This window comes from Nuphar pumila, chromosome 17, assembly GCF_984573655.1.
Source record: "Nuphar pumila chromosome 17, dmNupPumi1.hap1.1, whole genome shotgun sequence".
Classification (NCBI taxonomy): Eukaryota; Viridiplantae; Streptophyta; class Magnoliopsida; order Nymphaeales; family Nymphaeaceae; genus Nuphar; species Nuphar pumila.
The window spans coordinates 80530511-80549258 of record NC_143265.1 but is presented as its reverse complement, the minus strand read 5'-3'; positions in this window follow the sequence as shown (position 1 = coordinate 80549258).

Sequence of the window (18748 nt, the reverse complement as noted above, 5' to 3'; positions counted from 1 at the left end):
TATTTTCCTACTTCGTGAGCAACAAACAGAAAACTGACGTTTCAGTTAACCACTGTCATCGCAAAAATTGTATTGATGTCAAAGAAGGCTGCTGCGATTCAGTCGAACGTGCACAATAAAAGGTACCAGGGAGGGTCGAGCCCGCCCTGTCTCCTTTTTGTTGCACAGGGGAGGGTTCGACCCTCCCTGCCTCTATTTATTACGGGGAAGGGCTCGAGCCCACCCTGCCTACGTGCTATGCAGGGGAGGGTTCAACCCTCCCTGCCTTCGTAGTATGCTGGAGGAGGGGTCGAGCCCCCTCCTCGGTCCTTTGATGTTAGGGGAGGTGTCAACCCCCTCCCTGCTTGTCTTTTACACAGAGGGAGGGGTCAAGCCCCTCCCTGCTTGTCTATTGCGCAGGGAAGGGGTCGACCCCCTCCCTGCTTTCGTGTTTCGCTGGGAAGGGGCCGAGACTCCCTTCCTCCCTCAATTGGTCAAGGGAGGGGCTGTGACCCTCCCTGCACCTTCGTTGTTCAGGGGAGGGGTCGAGCCCCCTTCCTACACCCTCTTCTCTAGCAGGGGCTTCGTCCCCTGCCTGTTTGCATGTTCGTCAGGCAGAGGTCAAGCCCCTGCCTCTTTGCGTATTTGGCAGGTACGGGCAAAGCCCCCTGCCTCCCCCTTTGTGGCTAGCAGGCAAGGGCCTCAATCCTGCCTCCCTCGTTGCCTTCATCAGGAAGGGGTGCAACCCCTGCCTTTGTCTGAACCATCGATAGGCAGAGGTGCAACCCCCTGCCTCCCTGTTTCTCATCGACAACAGGTCTGCAGGGGCTGACAACCTTGCCCCTGCTTCTTACACTTAAAGCAGGTTTGCAGAGACATGTTGCCCCTGCCTCTTTCACGATAGAACAACGACCGTACCCCTGTCCTTTCTATTTTTTATTGAGATAGCATTTTGACTTCTCTCTTTTACAGCTCGTACGACGAATTTCGCTCACGTCCTGCGACTCGAGCCATCAATCGCTTACACCCGCAGACGCCAACAAGCTCGCAACTCCCCAAGGTAGGGAAAGATTGCATGGAGGACTTGAACAATTGAATTGAGTTCAATTAACTAAAAAAGACACTTAAATAAATAAATATATATATATATATATGCATATAAATATTTATATGAGTACACTTTTAACTCAAAGATGCGGTTTTGTGATCCTTGTCCTTTACTTTCCATCATATCTTTCCTTTATCATCGCGCTTTGAGCCCAGGTTTTGCGTTTGCACTCCTGTTTTCAGTCTTTCCTTTGTCGTCGCGCTTTGCGCCCAGGCTCCTACTTTTGCAAATGTTTTGTTACTGCCTTGCCATTGCAGACGACGCTCAAGTTTTTGCTCATTGCATGTTCCATAAAAGGCATTCTTGTGGAGGATGCAATGGACATTTACCACTCTCCCTCTTGCGATTAGAGTTGAGTCGGGGGCTTAACAATATATCCTCATCTAAGGAGAGAGATCCCTAGCAAGGATTTTGGCTTTTCGAGTGAGCAGTCCGGCAAAGTAGACTTGAGAAATTAGGGGGCTGCGCAAAAGCATCAAAGACTGCCCAAATTGAAGTATTTGGAAAAATGTGGTTGGCTGGTTCTATTCGTCTATCTGACATATCTCAGGTAACCCTAAATTGGGGCTTGAGCGAACTTCTTAGCGGAGGTTCTGTTGAGAAACCCGTATCCCATTTATTAAGTTCAGTATCGAGTCATGCGAGGCATGTAGATACTACGATAACCGTTGAGATTCTAGAAACTCGCATGCCAAATGTTGGCACAAGCTCTTGGCTGTTTCAAAAGATAAAGAATGTCAAAAGTAAAGCTTGAGAAACATTACGTCTTTGCAAAACACTTTTGTTGAGGCTCCTATTGAAGAACTATATCCCTTTCATCCTAGAGTACTTGTAGTCGTACACTGCACGCTAGTGCTGCGATGATCAGATGAGACGGTTGTGCGACCTCAAACAATGCTAAATACACAATGTTATAATCACATAAAATGAAGATTGATCGCCTTCACATGCAAGATGCTCGAGTGGTTGAAAGACCAGAGCATATATAATGGGTCGTTAGTTAAGGAAAGCCTAACACACCCATTCGTCCTTTGGTTTCTGTCAAGGGAGAGGATGGATCAGTACAAAAACTTCAATGGACAGGTTGTTGACAACCACCCCACGGGTAAAGATCCGGCTTTCCCAGTCATTGGAGTTAGGGGAAGGGACTACCAGACATTATCCTAGGTGGTAGATCCCATGGACTTCTGCAGAAGTTGGATGCATCTGTTGCCAAGTAACTGTCTTTGAGGAATCATCTCTTGGCTCAAAGCCGTCCCCTTAGGAGCGGACTCAACTAGCTATTCGGGTTATTGAAAATACATAGAATAACAGATGCCCGAACTAGTCTCAGTTGTTTCTACGATTAGCGTCTGTGCATACCCGCAGGCCATCAATATCGAAACATAAGTCTGTTCACACTGGTTGATAGGTCATAAGACTTGCTAGTTGTTGGGTAGTTCACAACTTATAATCAAATGAATCGTCATGTTGCGTTTGACAATTGCACTGCTTACTTGCTTTGAACTGCTTATCTACTTTGAAGTGCTTACCTCTTTAACTGCTGATCTGCTTTAAACTACTTAGCATGCCAAATTAAATGCTCTCAATTCAGTTTCTTGTAGTCTCTCTTGTGCACATACTAGTTTTTTGTGAAACTAACCCGTTCTATGGGTACAGGTGATGATTAGGTACACCACGAGCGATGACACAATTGCAAGATATCTTCAAGATTTCTTTTTCCTTCTCTTAGCTCGCGTCCTGGATGTATTTGGGTTTTGTCATGGATTTTCTTTAGGATATCCAAATTTTGTACTATTGGGAACTTCTTTCAATGAAAGTGTTTTTTCCAAGTGTTTTGCAAGTAACATGTGAAGTGAGTTTTGGTTCTTTTAGCTAATGTGCCCAAAGTTGTCAGCTTGCCTTTTCAAATTCAATAAAAGAATTGCCTTCCGCTGATTATATAAACTCTGAAAAGAAAGATATTTTTTCTAGTCTCTTGCCTATTTTCTGAAAGGTTTATAAGTTCAAAATTTTTGGGGCGTTACAGATTTGGTATCGGAGCTAAGGTTAACAAGGATTCTTGACCATTGAGTATCCGCATCACACAGTGAGTATACAATTTCTCCTGTTTTGTAGTTGTATTTTGCATTGTTAAGCTAAGTGGCTTGACACGTTTCTGCTTATGTACCAACATTATTGGGTTTTTATAAACTACTCATGTTACGCATGAATAGTATGAATGTTTTTGCCTTCTATCTCGAGCTGCTTGAAATTTTTGATCTTTGGTATCCCTTGTTTACTTCAATGATGGTAAAGAACTCGAATGAAGATTCTGCTAACGAATGGTCAGAACAACGGGGTTTCATGATGGATTCCCTAAGTACCCTAGCAGAGGCCATACGAGGCCGGGTTCATTCCCAAAAAGATTAAGCGCCCTTTCCTGAGCTGAGCGAGCATACCGCAGTGACATATAAAAAGTTCTTGAAGCTTGACCACCCGATCTTTGCCGGCCAGCCTGACCCAGACACGGCCGAGAACTGGGTGAAGAAGGCGAAAAGAGTGTTTGAGGTCTTGCCAGTCCCCAATGACAAGAAGACGTTATACGAGACCTTTAGGCTGAAGAATGATGCCCACAACTAGTGGGACATGGCCCGGGATGCATAGTTTCCAGGAATTTCTGTGATTCCTTCAGAAGCATTCAGAAAAGCTTTCTTGGAGAACTACTTCTCTCCTCATGCGAGGAAGAAGAAGAAGGTAGAGTTCTTGGAGCTCAGCCAAGGCAATTCAAGTTTAACGAATTACATCGCCAAATTTCAGAGATTAGAGTGCTACTGCTCCAACCTGTTCAAAGATGATCGCAAGCAGGCAGGAAAATTTCTTCGGGGGCTGAAGGAGAGACTCAAGTATCGAGTCCTAACTAGTATGCCCTTGACCTTCTCTACAAAAGTTGTTGCTGTCACCCTCCTGAGTGAAGCCTGGGAGCACTCTAAGAGTACTCAGAGCAGGAAGCCACCTGCTGCGGGTGGTGAGCCGAAGACACCATCCATCGACCCAGGCAAATGGTCATCCTTTCCCATAAAAATCAAAGGAGAAAAGAAACGGGTTCCTCCTTCGAAACGTCAGTGGCCTCAAGGCAACCCTCCAGCCAGGCAGTAGGCTGGTAATGTATGCCCTAAATGATGACGATCTCACCCTGGGTAAGCGTGCCTGCTTGAGATAGGTGGATGCCTGTATTGTGGCAAGATGGATCACTATCTTCGCGAATGTCGCAAAAAGGCAGTTGATGACCTCAGGCAGAACAATGGAGCACCTCTGCTCCCTCGGCCACCGCAGCAACATCAATCACCATAACCGCAGTCGAGCGGTCAGAAGAAGGCATTGGGATGTATCTACACTACCATGATCGAGCAGTTGACCAAGAGCGAGCTCGTGCAAGGTACCCTTTTGGTCGCTAACCAAGTGGCCTTTGTGCTTTTTGATTGTGGTGCCACATACTCCTTTATTTTGATAAATTTTGTTGAGTGTTTGTACATACCCATAAAACCCTTACATAATGCCCTTGACGTGTATAACCCAATTGGGAAGAACACAATTTATGTGACCTACGTACCAGAGTTAGACGTAGTCTTGGCAGATCAACATTTACCAACTTGTGTTATCCTACTAGATATGATAAAATTTGACGTCATCCTAGGCATGAATTGGCTGCACATATATCATGCCAAGATCTTCTGTCAAGATAGCAGGATTGTCATATCTCCACCATGAATGCCCAAGGTGGAATTCAAGATCGTGAAGCTCGTTCGGGCGAGCAAGTTGATTTCGTCGCTAAAGGCACAAAACTATCTAAGGAAGGGATGCACTGCCTTCTTGGTCAGTGTCATCCAGTCCGAGGCGATGTGAGTCCCGATCAAAGAGTTGGGGGTGGTTCAGGATTTTCCAGACGTCTTCCCAGAGGAGCTGCCAGGACTTCCTCCGCCTCGTGAGGTGCAGTTCGCCATCGAGTTGTTGTTGGGTACTACGCCAATTTCAAAGGCTCCATATCGGATGACGCCAACTGAGCTCAAGAAGCAGTTGCAGGATTTGATGGATCAAGGATTCATTCGCCTCAGCGTCTCGCCCCGGAGAGCTCCTGTTTTATTTATGAAAAAGAAGGACAGATCATTGCGATTGTGTATCGACTATCGGTTGTTTAACTAGAAAACAATAAAGAATAAGTACTCGTTGCCACACATCGAGGATCTATTCGACCAACTGCATATGACCAAAATCTTTTTAAAGATCGACCTTAGATCGGGGTACCATCAACTCAGAATTAAAGAAGATGATATCTCCAAAATAGCCTTTCAGACCAGATACAAACACTACAAGTTTACAATCATACCTTTCAGACTCACTAACGCTCCTATAACCTTCATGGACCTCATGAACAGGGTGTTCAAACCCTTTTTGGATACCTTCATGATCGTATTCATCAATGACATCCTGGTGTATTCAGACAACTGGGAGCAACATCGTGAGCACTTGAGAGTTATTTTTGAAACCTTACGAAAGAAGTGTTTGTTTGCTAAGTACTCCAAGTGCAAGTTTTGGCTCAAGGAGATCATGTTTTTGAGGCATGTCATGTCCAAGGAATGTGTGTCCGTAAATTCGGCGAAGGTGGAGGCTATATTGAGTTGGCAGCAACGAGAAATGCTCATGACATCAGGAGTTTTCTTAGATTAGCTGGGTACTACCAGAGACTTATCCATGACTTTTCTAAGATCTCTCTACCTATGATGAAGCTCCTAAAGAAAGAAACTAAGTCCGTGTGGGACGACAAGTGCGAAAGTAGTTTTCAGATGTTGAAAAAATATCTTACGACTGCCCCTATTCTGGCCTTACCTTCGGGTCAAGGCGGCTTCATGATCTACACTGACGCTTCCGGGACAGACTTAGGTTGTGTCCTAATGCAGAATGATAGAGTGATCATCTATGCATCGCGCCAACTTAAAATTCATGAGAAGAATTATCTGACTCAAGATTTGAAGTTAGCAACAGTGGTCTTCACATTGAAGATATGGCGGCACTACTTGTACGGAGAGCGGTTCGAGGCATTTACAGATCATAAAAGCCTCAAGTACTTGTTCTCGTAGAAGGAGCTAAATAAGAGACAACAACGTTGGCTAGAACTTCTCAAGGATTACGACTTCACCTTGTCCTACCATCCAGAAAAGGTGAACGTCATGGCCGACGCCCTGAGCTGCAAGACTCACAACATTTCCATTAACTTGTTATTCACTGGGTGGAAGCTGATCAAGGATTTGGTATCATGGGAACCGTTTGTGGTCACTCAAAATTCTATCAGTCTATTCAGTATGGTAGCTCAACTTAAACTATTGGCCAAGAACTTTGTCAGACAGAAGATCGATGCGCAGTATAAAAAGCTGAAGGTTCTAGTGCAACAGGCCGATACCCCCTTCGGTTTGAGTGAGGAAGGAAGTGTATAGCATAAGGATCGCCTCTGGGTGCCAGAAGATCCTAATTTGAGAGATAATATTCTCGCAGAAGCCCACAGGTTCAAGTACATGATTCACCCTGGCGACACGAAGATGTTCAAAGATTTGCAACGCATATATTGGTGGAGCGGAATGAAGTGAGACATAGCTGAGTACGTCTCAAAGTGCTTGACTTGCCAATAGATTAAGACCGAGCACCAGCGCCTAGGCTGAGTGATGCAACAGATTGAAATTCTATAATGGATGTGGGAGGACATCACAATGGACTTCATTGTCGGTTTGTCGAGGACGCTGAGGAAACACGATGCGATTTGGGTGATCATGGATCGACTCACTAAATCAACGCATTTCCTCTCTATCTGCCTCAGTCAGTCATTGGAAAGTTTGGCAGACCTCTATGTTTGGGAGATTGTGAGATTGCACGATGTTCCAATGCCAATCATCTTCGATCGTGACCCGAGGTTCACCTCAAGGTTTTGGGGGCAGCTGCAGTTGGCCTTAGGCACAAAACTAAAATTCAGCACTGCCTTCCACCCTCAGACCGATGGACAATCTGAACGTATGATTCATACTTTGGAGGACATGCTGCGAGCTTGTAAGATGGATTGGAAGGAAGAATGTGACTCTCATACCAGATTGACAGAATTCACGTATAATAACAGTTATTATGCTAGCATCAGAATGACCCGTACGAGGCTTTGTACGGGAAGCCTTGTCGATCACTTGTCTACTGGGACAAGGTCGGTGAACGGATGCAAGATTCACCAATAGTGTTACAACACTATACTCAGCAAGTACAAATGATCAGAGAATGCCTTTGTTATGCACAAAGCCAGCAGAAGTGTTACACCGATCGTCGGGGTCGAGAGTTCATTTTCTCAATGGAAGATATGGTTTTTGTTAAGGTGTCTCCCATAAAGAGCGTTTTCTGGTTCGGAAAGAAGGGGAAGCTGAGTCCCTGATTCGTCATACCATTTGAAATCTTGGATCGGATCGGTGAGGCGGCTTACCGAGTTGCGCTGCCTCCTCAGTATGCTCAGATCCACAATGTCTTCCACGTATCTATATTGAGAAGATACATTCACGGCCCATCACACATCATTCATTACGATGCTGTGAACATTCTAAAGGACTTGACGTTCGAGGAAAGACCTATGGCAATAATTGATCATCGAGACCAAGTGCTCAAGTCAAAACTGATTTCTTTTGTAAAGGTACGTTGGCAACACCATGGAATAGAGGAATGTACATGGGAGCCTGAGTCAGATATCAGAGAAGAGTACCCTGACTTGTATCTTGATCAATGAATGAAATAGAAATTTCACGAACGAAATTATTTTAAGGAGGGTAGGATGTAAAACCCTCAAATTTTTTTATTGGATCCGGATCCGAACCCTGACCCATCAAGGTGCTTAGTCGGCTGCATGCTTATAAAAGCACACAGCGACAAAGGGGGAGAGGTCTCTTGAAACCTCCTTCCCCTCTGCTCTCCCATTCTCTCTCTCTCTCTGAACTTTCTCTGCCCCAACCCCCTCTCGTTTCTGCTCGCCAAAGACCCCCCGACAACCCTTGCCACCACCTCTTTCCTCTCTCTGTTTCTCTCTCACTCTCGCCCAACGCTCTCTCTCCCTTGTCTACCAATGCCGCTGACGACGTCGGTGACCTCCCATCCGGCAGTCCTCAGATGACCACCCCTCACCTCTCCTGTCTTCTCCTGTTGACGGGATCGACACAGGCAACTCTGACTCGAGCGCCCTTCCGAAAACCTAAGGTCAACGATGATGCATAAATTACTCGTAACTATAATATATTTTTATTACATAAATACATTATTTATAGGTTTAAAACCCTCACTTAGATGCATTTAGATGTCATTGAGCTATGATTTGAATTTCGTTTAAATCGAACTTAAAACGAGAGAGATATCGCATTTACAGTGTAGCGGGTCGGACCTCGGGGCAAATCAGGTCAAATTGGATCCAAATGGCCAAATTGTGCCAAGGATCAATGCGAAACACACTGGATCCAACCCAATCTAACCCCATTCACGATTTTTGAAAATATTTGCTAAATACCCCCTCCAAAAAGGGTGCCCAACAATAATTTTGTTTTTAATCCTTTTTCTAGAATTTCCAAAAAGTGAGGATTTCAATTTAAATAGAATGCAAAACCCTAGGCAATTAGTTTTTGCCTAGGGATTTGTGCCCAGTTGAAGCTCTCAGCCTCCACCATGCCTCCCTCTTCATGCCATCTCCTTCCTTCTCCATTTCCAAGATTTTCTAAGCCTTCCTTCCATTTTCTCTTATGCACTTCATTTTCTCCTTCCTTCATTCATCTTCTTCCCCTTCATATTGCCTTCATTGTTTAATGTGTGCTTGCTGTTTCTGCAGGGTTTGCAGACCAAAGAGGAGCTATTCCTAGCTGGTGTGCTGTCTACACCACTAGGAACGACCGACTCTTCCTCTCCGGTCTTCTTCTCCACCCGAGCACGACTCGGTTTGCCTTCCACCCCTCGACGCCTCCATTGGGTGTATCCCTTGTAGAAGTAGCAACCATGTTGACATGAATGCAACCCCTAAACGAGTTCAGCAGCATGAATCCTTGGCATCAGCCGCTCCCCACTACCCCTCCACTCGTCGGACTGCCCTAGAGGTTAGTCTTTCCTACCTCTTTCTTTTAATTAAAATCGAGTTAACCATAGTCCTTTCTTCTCATCCCTAAGTCGTTTCTTATTTTCTGATTTTTTTACAGTGAAAACATTGTTTGTACTTCTATATTTTCTGTAGTTTAAAGGTCGAGTTTTGATCTTAGGTTAGGCGTCGATCCAGTTCAATGATGTGTGTTAGCCGGTTTTGATCTATTGCAAATTTTCGTGTTTTGATTTTTTTCTATCTACAGTAGATGGAATTCACTTTTCTAGTCATCTTTAGGATTGAGTCTGGTTTTAAATAAAGTGTCAACCTAATTTAAATATCGTTTCTAGCTAATTGTAAAAAAATCAGCTAGACCGAATGCTAGCCGATTTTGGTGTTTTGTAAACTTTTAAAGTCTGATTTTTTTATGCATATGACAGTAGATTTAGATTGCATCCTGTCAGTCATATGGTCAGTTGTTAAGCAGTGTTTAGAGTAAATTAAACATTAGACTTAGTTAGTCCAAATCAATTTTTTGGTCTTAGGAAATTCGAGTTTTGTCTTAGTAAGTGGTGACGTCTTCTCCAAAGGGGCAGCAACCATGGCAGTCCAGTAGGTGGTGTGTTAAATTGGTAAGTTTTAAATTCTTAGGAAACTAATTTTCAATAATATAGATTCAATGTATTTAGGCTGTTATTAGCCTTAGGCAAGAATTAGCTAGATTAGGTTGCCGTTTCTTTTTTGTAGTCCTAACCATTAACATATTCTTTTCTTGCATGCCAATTATGCCTATGTGTTCTTTAGTATAATCAGTTCATGGAATAGTTTAATTAGAATTTAACTTGGCCAAGGTCTCAATTTTCAAAAATTTAGGAAGGGTAAGTTAGTAAATTGCAAAGTCTAGGTGATTTTTAGTAAGTTTGGTGGGTTTCCAATTCTCACGAATTTGCTTGGTAAGGATTGCATCTATTTAAGACAATTAATCCAGTACTTATTCTCATCGTGTGATTTAGGTAAGTGGGTTTTGAAAGTCAAACCCCTTGCCTCAATCCCTATTAAATTGATTTAAGGAGAATTTCTCCCTTCCAAAAGGAGCTCGTCCAATTCAAAGATATGTGGGTCCAATAGGGTTGACGGTTTTCTTTTTGTGTGGTGAAGATAAAATTCTTTTGGTAATAAATATTTGGACCCCACTCCAATTCCAACCTAGCTCTTTATTACTTACCTTTCTCTAAATTAGGTTAGGAAATCAAATAGTTGCTTTATTATCTCATTAACTTGCTCAGTAATCTTAGACATACTCTTAGATTTGCATGTCAGCCTTTAATTAGTTTGCATCTCAATTAGGGTAGTCAGATTTTTGGTAATTCATCTTGCATTTCCATTGGTGTTGCCCTTTGACATTAAGTGGGTCCCACATAGGGGACAATCCAATTTAAAGAGTCTTCATATTAAGGGTAACAAAGTGGTATATGTCCATGTGTTCATTTCATAAGTCAAGCATTTGTCCACGTAAGGTAGGTACCATATGCATAACATTGCATTTTGAATAAAGTGCATATTAGTTATTATAGAATAGAGTCATGCATTTGGGCTGAAATATTCATGCCTTTGTTTATACAAGTCAAGTTGTACTAGCTCGTTCAAATTAAGTTTGGTTTGATTTATTCTAGTTAATGTGTAGTGTCATTCAATTCTGTGTAGACATATTAACAGGGGGTGTAGCTGATTAGCCGGTCTTGATTGACAATTAAGAATCAGTTTTTGAATCGAGATATTTCACTCACATATTGCAGTCAGTTGGAAGTGTTATTTTATGTGAAAATTTTCAAAGTTTTTAATAATTATCGGTTCTGTTCTACTCATTCATGTGTCCCATACCTGCAAACCAAAATTCAGACCATTCGGAGCTGATTTGGTAGTATTTTGAAGCGATTTTCAAGAACCAGTTTTTTAAATTTCTGAATACCGGGACAGGCATAAATTCCAAAATTTTGAGTGTTTTGAAACGCTTATATCCAAAGCTTCCGGATAAGTATTTCAATTCCGTAAAATCTGACAGATTCATGAATCTGTCAAGAATAGAATAGAATAAATTCCGGAAATTTCGGACTCAGTCTGCCCCTCTAATCAAGTTGTTTTTAAAAATATGTCAGAATGTGAGGTTGAACTACATTGAGGGTGAATCCGTCATTCGGCTAAGTAGTTAGTTTTCAATTGTTTTTCCTATCATTTTGCAGAGTAATTAATGTAATTTCAGTAGTAAGTTTAGTTTGATTTAATTTAATTAGTTAGTTCAGTCGAATATTGCATTTTATTTTATTTTTAGTTTAATTATAATTTAGTTTAGCAATTAGTTTTAGAATTAGTTTTATTGTAATTTTTAGAATTAATTATTGAACTACTACTGACTTTTATTTATTGTGATTTAGGTTGACAAGCAGCTACAAGTTGAAGGTTAATTTTGTCAAGCACAAGAAAGCTTGAATTAGTGAAATAACATAAATACCCCTATGACCTGGAGAAGTTTGATCAACTTAGTTTAGGATTTGTTTTAATTAATTTTTAATTCTGTAATTTAATTATAGTTGTTTAATTTAGTTGTAAACATTTCTGATATTAATGAATTGAAATTTTTAGAAATAATTATGAATATATCCTGTTCCCTGAGGATTCGACCCGTACTTGCCACATTTGTGGAAAATCAGTTTTTATTATCTTTGGTTGATGATTTTTCAAAGGATTTTATTGAAAATAATGTTTTAAAAATAGTACTGCAAAAAGTTCAACCAGTCAGCAGCCCAGGTACGCACCCCTCTGTCTTCTCCTCTTCCCCTTTTCTTTTCTTCTTCCTTCCGTCGACCGACAAGGGCAAAAGCCCCTGCCTGTCGGTCTTTTACGGCAAGGAATGGCCGTCTGACAGGGGCTTTAGCCCTTGCCACTTTGCCGACAGGTCAGCAGGGGTAAAACCCCTGCTGCTTGTGAGAAGGGTTCTGGCAGGGGGTTTTGGGGCCCCTTTCTGCCCTTTTGTTTTCACAGGGAGGGTCAAGACCCCTCCCTGTCTCTTCTTTTTCATAGGGAGGGTCGATCCCTATCTGTCTCCTTTTTGTTGCGCAGGGGAGGGTTTGATCCTCCCTGCCTCTATTTGTTGCGGGGAAAGGCTCGAGCCCTCCCTGCCTTCGTAGTACGCTGGAGGAGGGGTAGAGCCCCCTCCTCGGTCCTTTGATGTTAGGGGAGGGGTCGAGTCCCTCCCTGCTTGTCTTTTATATAAGGGGAGGGGTCGAGCCCCTCCCTACTTGTCTATTGCGCAGGGAAGGGATCGACCCTCTCTCAGCTTTCGTGTTTCGCAGGGAAGGGGCCGAGACCCCCTTCCTCCCTCAATTTGTCAGAACAGGGGTCGAGCCTCCCTCCCTGCACCCTCGTTGTTCAAGGGAGGGGCTGTGACCCCCTGCACCCTCGTTGTTCAGGGGAGGGGTTGCGACCCTCCTTTTACCTTCATTGTTTAGGGGAAGGGTCGAGCCCCCTCCCTGCTCCCTCTTCTCTGACAGGGGCTTCACCCCCTGCCTGGTTGCGTGTTCGTCAGGCAGGGGCCAAGCCCCTACCTCTTTGCGTATTCGGCAGGCAGGGGCGAAGCCCCTTGCCTCCCCCTTTGTGTCTAGCGGGCAAGGGCCTTGCTCCTGCCTCTTTGCTCTTTCAACAGGCAGGGCAAAGCCTCTGCCTCCCTCGTTGCCTTCATCAGGCAGAGGTGCAACCCCTGCCTCTGTCTGAACCATCGACAGGCTAAGGTGCAACCCTCTGCCTCCCTGTTTCTCGCTGACAGCAGGTCAGCAGGGGCTCACAGCCCCTGCCCCTGCTTCTTACACTTAAAGCCGGTTCGCAGAGGCACATTGCCCCTGCCTCTGCCTCTTTCACGTCAGAACAATGGCAGTGCTCCTGTCCATCCTATTGTCGATTGAGATAGCATGTTGACTTCTCGCTTTTACAGCTCGTACGATGGATCCCTCTCTTACCCCACAACCTAAGCCATCAATCGCTTACACCCGCAGACGCCAACAAGCTCACAACTCCCTAAGGTAGAGGAAGATTGCACGAAAGACTTGGACGATTGAATTGAGTTCAATTAACTAAAAAGGACACTTAAATAAATACACACACACACACACACACACACACACACATATATATATATATATATATATATATATATATATATATATATATATATATATATACGAGTACACATTTAACTCAAGGACATGGTTTCACAATTCTTGTCCTTTACTTTTCGTCATGTCTTTCCTTTGCTATCGCGCTTCATGCCCAGGCTTTGCGTTTGCACTTCTGCTTTCAGTCTTTCCATTGCCATCACGCTTTGCGCCCAGGCTCCTACTTTTGTAAATGTTTCGTTACTGCCTTGCCATTGCAGATGACGCTCAAGTTTTCGCTCATTGCATGTTCCATAAAAGACATCCTCGTAGAGGATACAAGAGGCATTTACCACTCTCTCTCTTGCAATTAAAGTTGAGTCGGAGGCTTAACAATACATCCTCATCTAAGGAGAGGGATCCCTAGCAAGGATCCTGTCTTTTCGAGTGAGCAGTTCTGCAAAGTAGACTTGAGAAATTAGGGAGATGCGCAAAAGCATCAAAGACTACCCAAATCAAAGTATTTGGAAGGATGTGGTTGGCTAGTTCTGTTCATCTATCCGACATATCTTGGGTAACCCTGAATTAAGGCTTAAGCGAACTTCTTAGCGGAAGTTCTGTTGAGAAACTCGTATCCCATTTATCAAGGCTAGTATCGAGTCATGCGAGGCATGTAGATACTATGATAGCGGATGAGATTCTAGAAACTCGCATGCTAAATGTTGGCACAAGCTCTTGGGTGTTTCAAAAGATATAGAATGTCAAAAGTAAAGCTTGAGAAACATTACATCTTTACAAAACACTTCTGTTGAGGAACTATATCCCTTTCATCCTAGAGTACTTGTAGTCGTGCACTGCACGCTAGTACTGCGATGATCGGATAAGACAGTTGTGTGACCTCGAATAGTGCTAAATGCATAATGTTGTAATCACATAAAATGGTGACTGGTCGCCTTCACAGGCAGGATGCTCGAGTGGTTGAAAGACCAGAGCATATAGAATAGGTCGTTAGTTAAGCAATGCCTAACACACCCATTCGCCCTTTGGTTTCTGTCAAGAGAGATGATGGATCAGTACAAAAACTCTAATGGATAGGTTGTTAACAACCACCCCACGGGCAAAGATCCGACTTCCCCAGTCATTGGAGTTAGGAGAATGGACTACCAAACATTATCCTAGGTGGTAGATCCCATGGACTTCTGCAGAAGTTGGATGAATCCATTGCCAAGTAACTGCCTTTGAGGAATCCTCTCTCAGCTGAAAGCCGTCCCCTTAAGAGCAGACTCAACTAACTATTCGGCTTATTGAAAATACATAGAATAACAGACGCCCAAACTAGTCTCAGTTGTTTCTACGATTCACGTCTGTGCTTACCCGCAAGCCAGTAATATCAAAACATAAGTCTGTTCACACTAGTTGATGGGTCATAAGACTTGTTAGTTGCTGGGTAGTTCACAGCTCACGATCAAATGAATCATCATGTTGCGTTTGATAGTTGCACTGCTTACTTGCTTTGAACTGCTTCCTTGCTTTGAACTACTTATCTGCTTTGAAGTGCTTACCTCTTTAATTGCTGATTTGCTTTAAACTGCTTAGCATGCTGAATTAAATGCTCTCAATTCAGTTCCCTATAGTCTCTCTTGTGCACCTACTAGTTTTTTTGCAAAACTAACCCGTTCTATAGGTACAAGTGATGATTAGGTACACCACAGGCGATGACACGATTGCAAGATTGCTTCAAGATTTCTTTTTCCTGCTCTTAGCTCGCATCTTGGATGTATTTGGGTTTTGTCATGGATTTTCCTTGGGATATCCAAATTTTGTACTATTGGGAACTTCTTTCAATGAAAGTGGTTTTTCCAAGTGTTTTGCAAGCAACATGTGATGTGAGTTTTGGTTCTTTTAGATAACGCGCCCAAAGTTGTCAGCATGCCTTTCCAAATTCAACAAAAGAATAATCTTCTGTTGATTACATAAACTCTGAAAGGAAAGAGATTTTTTCTAGTCTCTTGCCTATTTTCTGAAAGGTTCGCAAGTTTAAAAATTTGGGGCATTACAAATACCTTCTAACACTGAAGCCAAGTTTTAAGGCATAATCAGTGTAAAATTTGTATGCAACTTCCTCATTATTAAACTGCATTCCCTCTATGGGAACATAGTCAAGTGTACTATCATGTAGATTTGAGGTGCCTGGACCTTTGTCAAGTGCACTGGCATGATTGTCTACCTTATTATCAAATTGCATTTCGTCTGCTGGAATATTCAAGTCAAGAGTGAATCCAATGCCTGCACCCTTCTTATCATGTGCATCATTAGTGCACATATTCACTTCTTCAGAAGCGTCGATTGAATGGATGTTCGTTGCTCCATTACTTTTCAGTGATTGAGATACATCATCTTCACTGCAACTAGTTGATATGCTCAACACTGTCATGAGCAAAATATCAATTTGCGTTAGCCAGCGCATACGTTTACTACAATTTATTCAAAATGCATATAACAATGGCTACCGATTAGTTAAGCAAGTCAAAGAAACGATTGAATGAATCACAATATCAAAACAACAACATAATAACTTATAAATAGATAATAACAAACAAAACAATATCTCACAAATTGATACTAGAAAACACATAATATCTTACAAATCAATATACGACATTTCAACATAATATATTACAAATCAGTATTCGGCAATTCAGCATAATATCCTACAAATCGATATACGATAATTCAACATAATATATTACAAATCGATATACGACAATTCAGCATAATATATTACAAATCGATATTAACAACCAGTTACCATATCTCACAAATCGTCACTAGAAAAACATAATATCTTATAAATTGATATACGACAATTCAATATAATATATTACAAATCGATATTAACAAACAAAACAATATCTCACAAATCGACACTAGAAAACACATAATATCTTACAAATCGATATATGTAAATTCAACATAATATATTACAAATCGAGATTAACAACCAAAAAGAATAAATCAACACTAGAAAACACATAATATCTTACAAATCGATATATGTAAATTCAACATAATATATTACAAATCGAGATTAACAACCAAAAAGAATAAATCAACACTAGAAAACACATAATATCTTACAAATCAATATACATCAATTCAACATAATATATTACAAATCAATATTAACAGACAAAACAATATCTCACGAATCCACACTGGAAAACACATAATATCTTACAAATCGATATACGGAAATTCAACATAATATATTACAAATCGATATTAACAACCAAAATAATATCTCATAAATTGACACTAGAAAACACATAATATCCTATAAATCGATATGCAGAAATTCAACATAATATATTACAAATCGATATTAACAACCAAAACGATATCTCATAAATCGAGACTAGAAAACACATAATATCTTATAAATCGATATACGACAATTCAACATAATATATTACAAATCGATATTAACAAACAAAATAATATCTCACAAATAGACACTAGAAAACACATAATATCTTACAAATCGATATACATCAATTGATCATAATATATTATAAATCCCTATTAACAAACAAAACAATATCTCACAAATCGACACTAGAAAACACATAATATCTTACGAAATTGATATATGACAATTCAGCATACTATATTACAAATCGATATTAACAAACAAAACAATATCTCACAAATCGACACTAGAAAACACATAATATCTTACAAATCGATATACATCAATTCAACATAATATATTACAAATCGAGATTAATAACCAAAACAATCTCATAAATCGATACTAGAAAACACATAATATCTTACAAATCGATATACGACAATTCAACATAATATATTACAAATCAATATTAACAAAGAAAACAATATCTCACGAATCGACACTAGAAAACACATAATATCTTACAAATCGATATACATCAATTCAACATAATATATTACAAATCGAGATTAATAACCAAAACAATATCTCATAAATCGACACTAGAAAACACATAATATCTTACAAATCGATATACGACAATTCAACATAATATATTACAAATCAATATTAACAAAGAAAATATTATCTCACAAATCGATATACGTGTTACTATAATCGTGATTTATGTTACATTGCATATACTGGCTGAATGGATGATACCGGATGGGGTAGAGGCCCTTGCTCGCATCTGTAACCAAGCATTCTTGTCAACAGGTCCAAACGTCTTACAAATATCTTCAAATTTCCAACCGTCGAAACGATAAAATCTACCTGCAATAACAAAACAATGCCTTAATGACACTCACGATGACATACGTTCTTCAACAATAGCATGATGACATGGAAAGGTACTTACCACACTTTAATGGCACTTGTTGGAATGTTTGTGCGTCATTGATTTTTTCCATACTGCCTAACAAAAATGAAGAAGAATAGATGACTGTAAAAAGAGATGGCCGACAAATCCCTCTATGACACCCACCAATGATCGAACCAGTCTTTCAATTTATAGTTATCTCGATGAGGTAGGAACGATCCCGGGAATGTTTTCTATCCAACACAAGGCAGGAACGACAAAGCGGCCATGTGTTGCAACACAAGCTAAAAACAAAGGCGGAACGTGCAAATCTATTTACAAGGAGCAGGAGGACATTTTCGTCCAATACATATCTATCTTACGAGAGAACATTTCCGTCAAAAGCATATCTACCTTTTTTATTTGTTATTTTATTACAAAGCCTTCGTGGGCAACATTGGCATATGAATATCGTGGGTCCCAAGATATTCATTCGTACACACTGGAACACGCAAATTTGTGTTCCAGGGAGAACACACAACACCCTCTCCCAAGGGATAGTAGGCTCCATGGGGCTTGATCATTTTGATGAATAGACTACACGGTACCAACGGGGGCTCCGCTTGTCTGGTACGAGCAGTTAGTGCACGACACCTTGATTTAGGATGTTGTAAGTTCAAAACCCAATGATTGTATAACTGGTAGGGTCCTCCCAACAGCTTGCCTTTAGAAAAAGAGCTACACGGTACACCCAATAGAACTTTAGGCAAGAGCTTACCGGGCTCAGCCAAGACTTTAGCCTATATCTAACAAAAAATCATAGGTATAATTATTATTTTTTAATTTTATTTACTTGGCTCATGTTGGAGTGACCCTTGAACATCACCAAGTTGACGGGACATCATGAGTACATCCTTCGTTGAGACAAAGACTGGGTGTGCTTTTAGTGGGCAAAGAGGACTTAGAGTTTGATATAACTTCCTAGATGTATTTAACATGGTTCCTTTATTTTTTTGATATTTATATGAAGAAACCACCCTCAAGATCAGCTGGCTCCGTCTGTTGTACTTACAATCACGGTCCTAGCATCATA